Source organism: Tamandua tetradactyla, chromosome 7, assembly GCF_023851605.1.
Source record: "Tamandua tetradactyla isolate mTamTet1 chromosome 7, mTamTet1.pri, whole genome shotgun sequence".
Taxonomy (NCBI): domain Eukaryota; kingdom Metazoa; phylum Chordata; class Mammalia; order Pilosa; family Myrmecophagidae; genus Tamandua; species Tamandua tetradactyla.
This window is the reverse complement of record NC_135333.1, coordinates 30,732,316-30,745,176: the sequence shown is the minus strand read 5'-3', so window position 1 is coordinate 30,745,176 and position 12,861 is coordinate 30,732,316. Positions and strand designations below refer to the sequence as shown.

The 12,861-nt window shown below is 48.0% G+C and overlaps 1 protein-coding gene across 7 annotated transcripts in view; it reads left to right on the top strand.

Moving 5' to 3' along the window:
* Positions 1 to 4,973: 4,973 nt before the first annotated feature.
* The window catches only part of CSNK1E (casein kinase 1 epsilon), a 32,678-nt gene continuing 24,790 nt past the window's right edge, over positions 4,974 to 12,861 (top strand). For all 7 annotated transcript variants that reach the window (XR_013179299.1, XR_013179298.1, XR_013179295.1 and 4 more), the window contains exon 1: positions 4,974 to 5,074. The gene's annotated coding sequence lies outside the window, so the exon portion shown is untranslated. The remainder of the gene's footprint in view (positions 5,075 to 12,861) is intronic.

The window sequence follows — 12,861 nt, the reverse complement described above, 5'->3', positions numbered from 1 at the left end:
AGTTTAACAGAACCTGATGCTAAAAATCAATCTTAATGTCACTAAAAGTGGGACCATGTGACACACTGTGCCTCCTGCTATGATGTGCTAGGAAGGACGCATCATCTCTGAACTATTCTTGATAAAATCGTTGAATCCAAATCTAATCAAGCCTCTATCCTGTAGAGTCTACATATAACTACCAGTTTATAGGAAATATGAACGTGTTGAAAGATGTCAAAAAGATGTGTTCTGACCCACCTCTTGGAGGGCTTGTGTGGGGGCAGTCCCATGACAAAGAACACGTCGCAGGGAGTTAGACATGAATTGTCTTGGGACTTACAAACAGGAGAAAGTTCTTCCCAATGGCGGCCGGTTGGGAAAATGGAAGTTCGTACTCTGCAAAGGAGTGCAAGGGACAGTTTATAAGGATTTAAGACAATGATGTGACCACTGAGTTTCAGCAGGGTCTTGTGACACAGGGGTCTGGAGGTTTGTTATCAACAGTGATCAAAGGAGAGGAGTTTTAATGCTGTCTACGATACCATCTGTACATTCTTCCTGCTCCCCGCTGAAGAGGTCTGATGACCTTTAACGTCTGTGTCGGTCATTGTAGGTGGCTGCCTGCAGTAACTTATTCTCAGTGTGGAGCGGGGAGGGGCCTGGGCCCCGGGTCTCCACAGAATGCACTCTACCAAATCCAGACTGGGGAAGCCCTGCAGGACAACTGTTTCTTCACCCACTAATGAGCATGGAAAAGAGCTGGAGGAATTGATATACATTAAAGGAGACTTAAGAGCAAATCTAAACCACTCTGAGATACCACTTTGTGCCCACTAGGATTGTTATCATAAAAAAGGCAGATTATAATCTGGACAGATTACAAGTGTTGCTTTACTTCGAAGACAAAAGGACGTTCCGCGGATCCTTCCTGGATAACTACATTTCTGACCCTGACGTCCTCTGAGGTGTCTGACTGGGTTTAGGTTCAGCAGCACCCTCTTTTTTGGGGGGTGTGGGGGGCGGGGGAAGGTGATATGCATGGTCCAGGAATCAAACCCGGGTCTCCCACATGGCAGGGAAGAATTCTACTGCTGAACTACTCTTGCACCGCCCTGTTTTTTTTTTTTCAGCAGCACCCTCTTTAGTAAAGCATTCAGTTAAACCCTCGCATGGAGCCCTGTGCCCTGGGGACTCACTTGCTGGAAGCTCAGGAAGGGTCCTGATGGAACTGCCTCTGGTCCTAGGAGCAGAACACTCTACCTAGAGAGCCTGAGAATTTGTTAAATTATCCATTGCTGGTTTCTTTGTACTTAAGAGTTAAATTCTCAGTTTACCTCTTTCTTCTCGCCCTTTACCATAAACTCGCCTTGCACACACAGCTTGGAAATCTCCCCAGCTAAATATCCAGGATCGTCACTTAAAAGTTCCACTTGCAATCCAACACAGAACACAATTTTGTCAACTCCTCTGCCACTTTATAATGAGGATCATCTTTCCTCCATGTTTCCAATAACACCTTCTTAATTTCTTTCTAAGCCCTCAATTGAGGTACCTTTAACGCCCAGTTTTCTACTGACAGTCTCTTCAAAGCAATCTAGGCTTTTTCTAACAAGCATCTCCCAATTCTTCCAGCCTCTACCTTTTTCTCAATTCCAAAGCCATTTCCACATTCCTGGTTTTTGTAACAGGAGCATCCCACTCCTGGAACCGAAAGCTGCCTCGATTTTGCTAGGCTGCAATCACAACACAGCACATGGTTGTTACTTTGGCTCAAACAACAGGAACCAGCTCATGGTTTTGGGGCTAGAAGTCCAAAATTGAGGAATCAGCAAAGCAATGCTTTCTCCCTGAAGACTGTGTATTTCAAGGGCTGGCTGCTTGTGATCGTTGGGTTATTTTGTTTGTGTCCTGGCCTCAGGTCGCCTGGCAATGTCCTCTCCTTTCTCACAGTCTCTGTTGACTTCCAGCTTTTAGGTCCCTCCAGGTGACTTTCGCTCCATAAAATTTCCGATAACTGGATTAAGGGCCCAACCTTATTCAGTTGGGCCACACCTTAACTAAAAATAACATCTTCCAAAACTGTTTACAATGGGTTCACACCCACAGGAGAGGATTAAGATTAAGAACATGTTTTTTTTCTAGGGTGTGCTACTCAAACTCCTGCGCATAACTTTGTGAATATACTAAAAACCACAAACCACTGAATTGTATACTTGAAAATGATGAATTTTATGGTATGTGAATTATATCTCAATATAAGGGTGGGAAAGTGAGAGTGACTGAAGAGACATTATCAACCAAATACAATGACTGGGACTTGTGCGGATCTTGATTAAAGCCAACTCTAAAAAGAATTTTGGAGATAATTAAGGAAATTTGAATATGGATTGGATATTAAGTTGATATCATGAAAGGCATGGTGTTACCTTTGCTACGTGTGATAATGGAATTCTGGTTATTATTTTTTTTTTACAATCCTTTTATTTACTGAAATATTTAGGGGTAAATGATATGTCTAGGCTTTGCTTTGAAAAATGGGGTGGGGTGCTAGTGGCTAAAGTGGGAAATATTGAGTTGTATATATGTTATCGCAATAAAGCATTTTTTAGAAAGCGGGCAGTAATGAAGCAAGAATTAAAAACATTGATAATTGTTGAATATTAGTGATGGGTATTTGTGGATTCATAATACAATTCCTTCTACTCTTTAGTTTATTTAAACATTTCCATGATGAAAGGTTAAGCAAGAAAGGATTGACTTTTATTTTCTTCTTTCGACTTTACGTAACATCCCCAATTTTCTACAATAAATACATACTGCTTTTATAATCCGAAAAATTCATGAAAGCTGTGAAGTTAACCATGGGGTTTGAACTGGTGGACCTCAGCCTGGCACCTCTGCCTCCTGGGAAGTTCTGTCTCCCTGGGTCCTTCCCCAACTGTGCCAGCCTCAAAGTTTCCTGAGTGGGAAGGAGGGACTTGCCTCGCAGAGGAGGACGTGCTGGGACCTCCCCTCCCCTACCCACTGGCTCCCTCTCACTCTGCTTCCCCTTGAATCTGCTGCCTAAGATTGCACAAACCCTTTATCCCAATTGAGGCTGGTGGCCTCAATGAGGAGGTTGCTTAAAAGCAGCTCTTGGTCTTGGGAGACAGAGAACTCTTGCTCTTCCCACCCATGTGTCTTGGGGAATCAGCTTCAAAGCTTCAGTTTCTCATCTGTTAACATGAGGAAAATAAAATAATTCCTACCCGAGGGTTAGGGTGAGGATTACGTGAAATGAGTTTATAAATCCTAGAATGTGGCATCGATTATAGTAAGTGTTCAATTAATTGGTGGGAAGTTTTCAAGAAATAAAGGAACTTTATAAAAGTCACATAAGTCCATTTGATTTTGAAAATGCAAGATAAGAGAAGGGTAAAAAAAAAAATCAAGCCTCACAGTCCACCACTCAGAAATAACCGCAGTAAACATTTTCTTTCTAGCCATTTTTCTCCTGCATATACTGTGTTTTATTTTTGAGTACAGCTGTAATCCTGCTGTTACTACATATTTACTTCCTTCTTTTTTCTCATAATATTATAACATAAGTATTTCCTTGTATTATTATAAGCTGTTTGTAAACGTAACTTTTAAGGGTTGCATAATATGTCATTGTGTGTTTGTGCTGTTAACCAGTTCCCCTTTGTTGGCACTTGGGCTATTTCCAATTTTTCACTATTATAAGGAACTCCACAATGAACATGGATTCTGATGACTTTCTTCTTATTTTTCATTTTATTTTACTTTACTATTTTTTTAGAGCAATTTTAAGTTTACAGAAAAATCGCACAGAACCATGACTTTCTTAGGATAGATTTCCAGAAACGGAATTCCTGAATCCAAGTGACAGCACACTTTTAAAGCTCTTGGCTAGGTGGAACCTAATTGCCTTTCAAATGACATGGTACTTGGAAATTATTCAGCCACAAAAAAGGAACAAGACTCTGATACAAGCCACAACATGGATGAACTTTGAAGACTTCGTGTTGAGTGAAATAAGCCAGACACAAAAAAGACAAATATTGTATAGTTTCTCTTTTATGAACTATTTAGAGTTAGCGAATCATAGAGACAAAAAGCAGAATTGTTACCAGGGGCTGAGGGGAGGAGGAAATGGGAAGTTATTGCTTAATGGGTAAAGTTTCTGTTTGGAATGATAAAAATATTCTGAAAATATTTACTGGTGAAAGTTACACAACATTGCAATTTTGAAAATGGTTAAAATTATTCTTATGCACATTTTACAAAAGAAAAAAAAGCAGCAATTCCCTCCCCCACTACCTCCTCCCCCTAAAAAAAAGCCCTGGTACTGTTTATCTTTGCCACCAGGAGCAGGCTGGCATTGTCATGGGGAATTTCGCCAGAAAGAAACAAATAAGATGAAACTAGTTTCCTGGGTATGGAGTCCAGATTTTTCGATAACTCTCCCCAATCCCCAAGAGTTGGATCCGCCCTTCTGGGCCAGCCTTCTCCCCATCCCCTCCTTCACACCCCACCCTAATCCCACTCCCTGGGGGTTTCCTTAGTAGAGGGGTCGGAGAGGGGTCTGAGGGAAGTACAAGGTGAGTAGCTACTAAGAAAAGGAAACGCAACCCGCGGCTCCCTCCGTCTTTCCTGGAAGCGTTTTGACCTGGAGTCGGGGGACCTAAATGTTGTCTAGGTAAACTGTTTTGGGGGGGGGTGGGGGGGTGACCTCAGCTCCTTGTATTCTCCAAGGGACCCTCCCTTTGGAGGAACAGAACCTCCCCTTTCAGTCCGCCGACCCCCGTGGGCCTTAGCGGAAGGCTCCTCGGGACAGGTCACGGCCGATAGCCCGGTGCCCGGCCCACGCGGGGCATGCGTGTCGCGGAAGTGTCCCCAGCACCTCACCCCGAAGGCATGAGAACCGCGAACAGTCTGGGGCCGGGAAGCGGGGGCGGGGCCGGGGCAGTGACGTCACTGCCCCGCCCTCTGCCGGCTGTCTCCGGCCGGCTCCCGCTGCCCTGGCGGAGACCTCACCTGGAGAGGCAGGTGTGCGCATCTCGCATCTGGGACGCCGACCCGCGAGCGTCAGGTGAGCGCCAGCAGGAGCTCGGGCTGGGAGCTGGGAGGAGGGTCTGGGTGGGCGTCCTCACCCGACCTCGGGGAGAACCTGGTCAACGAGGACTTGAGGAAGAGCTGTCTGCGCAGGTATTGCTCCTTCCTCGTCTCGGGTTATAACATGCCGTCCCGAAAATGGTAGGCTTTGGAGGGATTCGAAGGAGAGGAAGCTGGAGAGAAAGGAGCAGGTTTCCTAATATTTCAGCCAAAAATTTATTTGTATTTTAACGTGAGGTCTTTTTTTCATTGTAAAAGTAGTGTGCACTGGTTGACTATTTGGAAAATGGAGGAAAGCAGGAAATAAATCACTCATGGTACTAACACCCAAGCAAAACCACTGTGGACATGTTGAAGTACTTCCTTTCAGTCTTTTTTCTGTGCACAATCATTTTGGTATACTTTTATCGTACGGTATTTACCATTTTTATGTCTTGCTTTCCCCCTCTTCACGTTGTGTTGTAAGCATTTTCTCATGTTGTCATTAGTCATTCGTGTATGTGTAATCATTATTTTTAATGGCTGCATAATGTTGCATCTGAGGATGGGCCATAGTTGGGTGCCATTCTGAAAACTCAGAGGTAGGATTTGAGGGGGAAATAGGGGGGTGGCATAGAACAAACGCTGGCTCTGGGTCAGACTGGTCAAGATCTCTGCTTGGGACAAGGGAATCTTGGAAAAGACCTTCCTTCTTTCTAAGCATCCATTTCCACATCCGAGAAAGGATACATAAAGCTACTCTGTAGGGAGTAAATGAGCTTATTTATTTAATAAGCCCCCACAGTTTCTGACAGATAAAGAGTCTACATATTTGTGGGGTTTGAAGAAGGGAGCTGGGGAGGAGCTGGGGAGGAGCTGGGGAGAAGGGGATGGGCTCTTCGTAAGGCCCCCAAGATGGAGAGGGTCTCTTGGTCTGGGGTAGGTGGGTGAGAGCCTGCAGGAACCATCCCCATCCTCTCTGTATGGCCACTGAGGCAGCCCAGTGACTGCCAGGCCTCAGATGGGTTCAGTCCCTTAGGATGAGTTTCTGGAAGAGATTCAGAGTGAGATATTAGAAGAAAAAGAGGAAGCTTAGTAACAACTCCCTTGTACAGTTGAGGAAACTGAGGCCCAGAAGACAGATCCACAAGGAGAAGGGTAGGTTTGGACCTCAGGACTCCTAACTTCCCAGGGGTCTCTACCCAGGTCTGGGGCAATGTGGGGGAAAGGAGGAATCAGGACTAAAATGTGCTTAGAGGAAACAGGAGTTTCCTTTCTGCCAGCCTCTACTTCCTCATCTGTGAAAAGGGGCAAATATATCCCAGAGACCTGCTTACCACCCACTGCTGGGTCTATCCATCAACAGGGAGCCAGGCCCTCCTTCTGCTTTGAGTGGCCCATTCAATCTCTGGTCACACCCTCCCACCCAGCCTCCCTCATCTTCATGACCTCCTGGCCCTGGGCACCTGCCAGCTGAACAAGGCAGGTATCTGTGGCCACACCCAAGTCAGCTTGGGGAGTCTACACTCCCCTGAGCCATCTGTTTCTAGACCCTAGGGTTTTGTTCTGTTTTTCTAATTCAGCATTCCTGTAAGGTACCCTACACAAAGCAGCTACTGGAGGAGAGAGAAAGACACCTGTGCCCTGGTGGGAGCCCCTGGGTGTTAGGGAAATCTTGTGGTGAGGGTCCATGACCCTCTGAGCCTGTTGCTTTCTGCCTGGCCTGTCAGTTGAGGACACTGTGAGGATGTCAGGCTCCCCCAGCAACTGGATACTTGGGAGTCTCTGATGTTCTGAAGCAGAATTAGGTCCGTCATCTTCCAAATCACCGAAAACTGGAAATGACCCATCATGAAGTCATCATTTTTAGTCACTGAGAGAGTGGCAATCAGCCCCGGGACCCTGAATCAAATCCTTGCCTCAAGCCAGGGAAATTACACTTTCTGAAAGTCCCATACCCTCTCCCTGTCTCCTCAAGAATCTAATAGCTCATACTTACTGAGAGTCTCATTTGCCAGCTTCCTGTTTTAAGTGAATTAGAGTAATTCTGTAACATAGGTACATTACTGTTCCATTTCACAGATGGCAAAACTGAGGGAGAGAGATTAAGCAACTTGCCCAAGTGGGGCCAAGATTCAACCCTACACAATGTAACTCCAGCACTTGCACTTGTTACCGCTACACTACACTGCCTCTTTAGCCTAAAACAGTGTCTGATTCAACACAGGTCTATGTTTGCAAAGCTATCTCTCTATCATGTTCTTTTCTGCACAGAGCGTCAGGGCTTTCTAGGAGAATCCCTAAACCCTGGCAGCATCTGTTTGCATCCCGCCCTCTGCCTTGGCCCTTGTCACACTGATTAATAATGACTGGTTCCTGTCTGGGTCTCCTACAGCAGCAGATGAGCAGGGACCACATATATTTCCACGCCGACCCATCATAAGTCCCACGCCAGGCCTGGCTTTGCTCTCTGTGACTGAATTGATGATAACTGCATTTACCATTCATGTGCCAGGCTCTGGGCTTTATGCGTACTACCTCTTTCATCTACCTTGAGCTGGGTGCCATTGCCACCCCCCTTTCTGAGATGTGGAAACTGAGGTTTAAGAAGGTTCTACAAACTCACCTAGCCATACAGTCTGAAAGCAGCAGATTAAGGATTTGAACCCAGCTTGTTGAAGCAAGGGTCTTTACCACCACTGCTTCTATAGTTAGAACTCATTGTAGGGGTCCTCAAACGCTAATGCAAACTGATGACATGTTCCTATATGTAAAAATATGTTTGGGCATGCATTTTGAATTCCCATGTATATTTACTTATAAATTAGGTATATATGTTCTGCTATGCTAGAGTTGTGTGCATTATAAAGCATATATAAAAACAGAATATTTAGAAGGCCAAGACTAAAACTAAATAAGAATAAACTCTAAAGAATAACATTCTAATCCCCAGTCGATCACCCAGTGAACTTCCTGGGGTGCAAGCGTCTTCTTTGGAAACAGCTGCTTTTGTGGTCACCAGAATGTCCTGCGGCTCCCTGGTGACCTGGAGGCTGAGAGAACTCATTGGATGGGGTCTTCAGACACCATGGGCAGGTCCTGTTAGCAAGTGCGAAGGGAGACAAAAGCAGATTGGTGCCCTGTCCCCAAGGCAGGGCGAGGCTCTGGGGTGGGTCTGGCAGGGTAAATTGGAGTCCTTCATAACCTTTATGAACATTAGGTCAGATTCTCTTAAACTCTCTGAGCCTCGAGTTTCTACCTGTAAAATGGGTGTGGTGATCTCCAGCTCACTGGATTGTGCTAGAATTAAATGAGATTCAGTAGCAAGTGCCTGGCTTGGTGTCTGCACATTGTCGATGGAATAAATGCTAGTTTTCACCTCCTTCTTCCCTTCCACGTGCAAAACATCAAGCTGTTCTGTACAAAACCATCAGATAACTCTCAAATTTGGATATTTGGTTTGGGGAGCCTGCCTAGTCTCCACCTTCCTCTTCAGTCCTCTCCCCCAAGTCCCTTCAGGTCTCCCCACAGTGGACCTGCCCTGCCCCCAAATATCTGAAGTTCCCATTACAGAGCGTGCTTGCTTTGGGCTGCCTCATCCCCCAGGCTTCTGTCCTCCTCTCCACCATTCATATCCCACTTACCTTCAATTCTGGCCTCCTCCTACCCACTCTGGGGACAACTCCTGAATTTCTGAGGAGAAGGAGCTTAGGGGGGCAATCTGGTTGGAAGAGGGATTCAGGGACCTGTCTTCAAACTAACTTTGGACATGAAGAAGAGCACAACCTGTGTGTATATCATAGAAAGCCCTGGTTGGAGGAGGGTAAGAGGGGCCTCATGGCCTCCTGACCCCAGGCCACGTGGGTCTGTCCTCTGGCACTCGCTGTCTCTAGCATGTACTCTTCTGGTATCATCAGTCCATCTGTTTTCTTGTGTGCGTCTAGCCTCTCCAGTCAGATTGTTGCCTTCTGGTTGGCAGGGTGCAGTGTAGACCTCTGGGGCCCTACAAGGAGTTGGCACCAGGAAATGTTTGTGGATGGACATGTGATGTGACAGGGAGATGATGAGTCGCACCAACTATGCTGAGTTGAGAAGTGCTGTTGTGGGAATCAGGATTATTAGCTGTACAATCATCATAATTCCCGTGGCCCAGCTAATGAGTGGTTGTGTGTCCCAGGAATGGGATTCCCAGTGGACAGAAGGAGCATGTTTGGGAGTGAGTTGGTGGCAGCTCAAACAAGGGAGATTGTGCAGAAGAGAGGGGTTGGATGAGCCCAAAGGGGCAACGAAGTGACAGGCCAGGCTGTAAGGAGGAGGCACATGGCAGTAAGCTGGAGACAAGGTGGGCAGGGGATAGAGTGTGGCGCTTTGGTGATGCCAGGCAGTTGTTCATGCTCCCTGTGTCTATGGGACATGTGACAGGTGTTCCTACCTCCTCTGGGAGTTGATTCCCCAGAAGGAGACCAGCAGTATAGAGGATACTAAGGGAGGGTTTGTCTGCCTCCGGTCCCAGTGGAGGAGGGAGGGCCAAGAACCTGCCATTGGAAGGAACAGACAGGGTGGGAGGGAACCACCGATTAAGGCCTGTTTCTGATGGGCAGCTGTTAGGCATGATTGGCCCAGGCCTGGTGGTACCAGGCCCTGCCACCCACCCCCACAACCACACATCCGTGGCAGACATCGCTCCCTGCGTGGTATTTATGGAACACCTGTGACAGGTGGGGAGCCCATAGAAGGGATTCTTTCTCTTGGAGCTTCTGTTCAAGGGCATTAAAAATAGACACATTGATGTTTCCAGCCAGTATAAGTGCCATAAAGAAAATAAAGTGGGGGTGAGCTGGCAGAGAAAGACAGAGCGGAAGAGGGCCACTTTATATTGGGTGGTCAGGGAAGGTCTTGTGGTGACCTGAAACATGAGCAGGAGGCATCCATTGAGGATCTGGAGGGAGATTTTAGACAGCAGGAACAGCAAGTGCAAAGGCCCTGAGGTGTGATGACAGGAAAGACCAAGGAGAGAGGCAGGGAGGGGCCAGATCATGGCTGGCCATGGCAAAAAACGTGGATTTTGTGCTAAGGGCAGAGAGGACCACTGGCAAACTTTCAGTAACCAAGTGCCGTGATCTTACTGGTTAACAGGCTGCTGTAGTACCCCAGGGAAGACGAAGGTGGCTTGGCTTTGTGCATACTCAGTGAGAGGTGATTGGATTCAGAGAGCTGACAAGAAGTGCTCATGTTTTGAACATGGGGTGGGGTGATAAGGGAACCCCTTCCCACTGAGCCCAGATTTGTGTGACCCCAGCATCCTTCCCCACAGGGCACCCAGATGTGAAGCACACGGGCCATTTCCCCATTAGTTTACAGGGGAGTCTGAGGAACCCAGAGAAGGGCTGTGAATTGTCAGAAGTCCCACTGAAATTCAAGCATTGAGCTGGGTCTCACTCAAACCTCCCAGCCCCTGGTCCAGGCTTCTACCCCACCCTGCTGTCTCTTGGTGAAGATGGAGGAGGAGGGAGGAGCCTCTACCAGACAACTGGGCATGGCGAGGTGATGAGGTCATCCCTTGGGGAGCATGTGAAGGGAGCAGAGCCTGGCAAGGCTGGCGCTGCACGGGGGGCAGTCAGAGGTGGGGGGGCCATAGTGTAAGGGTTGGGGCGGGGGAAGATCCGAGGTCTGGCTGGTCAAGGAAAAAATGCACCAGGGCAGGCAGCTGCAGGCTGGGAGACTGGTGGGCATGTTTGCAGTCTGTGGGGGCCACTGACCCTCTGGAGTCTTGGGAAGGACACAAGGAGTACTGGAGAAGGAGAAGCTGAGGGAGAACTTTCTGCTGGGGCCTCCTAGAGCCAAGACCAAGGTATAAGACAGAGGGGATGGACAAGATTAGTGGCTCCCTTGGGCCCAGCTGGGTAGGCCAGTGGGCGGTCCCTCCAGGAGAAGGGTAGAGAAAGGAAAGAAGAGGCAAGAGAAATAGCCTGTGGTGCTAGGAGGTGTCCAAGTCGGGTAGCCTGGATTTAACTCCCTGCCCTGCTCCATCATGATCTCATAATGTCAACATCTTCCTCGTACTCGGGGCTTCTCCTGGGCTTAGATGGTCCGTGCATTATCTGTATTCCTCCCATTTTGCAAACGAGGCTCAGAGAGTTTAAGTAAAAAGTGGCCGAGAGTCAGCATTTGAAGCCAGCCCCTTAATCACGATGGGATTCTGCCTCAACTCCCTCTGGGGCCTTGGGCAAGGCTCTTTCCCTCCCTGGGCCTCTAGGTCTCTGTCTGTACAGTGATGGCGTTGGAATAAATAAGCCGTGGGCCCTTGCAGCTTTCTTGACTGGAGTCCAAAATTGCTCCTCTATAAGGGGGGCTGGTGGCAGGGGAACAGGGAGTCATCTTGGAACTTATTTGTAAATCACTTTCCAGAAGATGGAGAAAATGCCACTTAGCCTGGGCAAACTGGTTAATAGCTCGGGCTCTAGAGGTGACTGCCAGGCCACCACCTCCTATGAAGGTGGATATGAGGCCTGGATGAGTCCGTGCAGGTAACCTGTCTCCCAGAGGGCCTGGCACACACGGGTGCTCAATAAAGGATCACTCTTCATGTTTTTTCACAGTCCCTTCATTCACTTATTCAGCAGATATTTGTTGAACGGTGCTGGACACTGTTCTAGATACTGATGACAAAGAGGTGCCCCAAATAGCAATAATTCCCTGCCTTCCCTCAATCTACATTCTAGTGGAGGACACAGACCAAAAAAAAATTAAATAAATACAACAGAGAGTACATGAGACAGTGGTGAGCGTCAGGAAACAAACATAGCAGAGAAGGGGGAGAGGCAGTGCCTCTTGAGGGGTGGAGTTTTAAATTGGGAAGTCAGGAAAGGCCTTGCAGTAAAGGCCCAAGGGAGATGAGGAATGAGCTGTGTGGAGCTAAGGGAAGAGCAGAAGAGGCAGAGGGAACAACAGACGCCAATGCCATTCCAGTGCCAGCAAGGATTCCAGTGAGGAGAGACGAGGTCCCTTGTAGGAGTTGAGGTCAGAGCGCCTTAGACAGGGGCTTGGGGCAGGCCCCTTTACTCCCCGTCGCCTGTTTCACCTGCAGCAGCCTCTTCAGGGTCTGGCAGTTACAGGGCTGTCCTGGAGCTCTTTAGCCCAGTGCTCTGGGGTGTCATGTGGTCTTGAAGAGTTGAAAATACAAAAGGATACAAAATGTCAGATTGAAAGATGCCGGGCCAGCCCAAGGCAGGGCAGCTGAAACCCTGGGTGGGCTCTATCAACCCCGAGCCACAGGGCTGGGACTTCACTTGACACCTATTTCTTCTAGGCCTCATTGCATGCCTGGGTGGGTGGGTGTGGGGAGAGTAGCTAGGGGAGACTTTAGCTGGCTATAGTCTTGGGGATTGAAATTGGGAGTTAAGTCCCTGGGGAATCAATTCTGAGAACCAATTATAGAGAAAGAAGTCAGGCTTTGGAACTGCCTGGTCTCCTTGGCTGGTTTTGGGCAGTGCCTCAGTTTCCCCGTAGAGCTTAGATGTAAAGCCCTTTAGAAGGACCCCAGAAGCTGGTGGTCTGGGGAGTAGGAAGGAGGAGGACTTGGATCCAGAGTGCAGCTCACTGGACAACAGGGTGGGGAGAGCATTCCCCCTGGGGGGAGGGGGGGCACGGTGGGTAGGCTGAGAGAAGAGGAGAAGTTCATGGGCCCCAGGGCTTCTTAGCAGGCCTTGCGGGTGGAGACAAGGAGGGGCTCTAAAGACCAGTTGGTTCGGAGAACAGACCAGGATCTTCCATGGGATGGGGAGG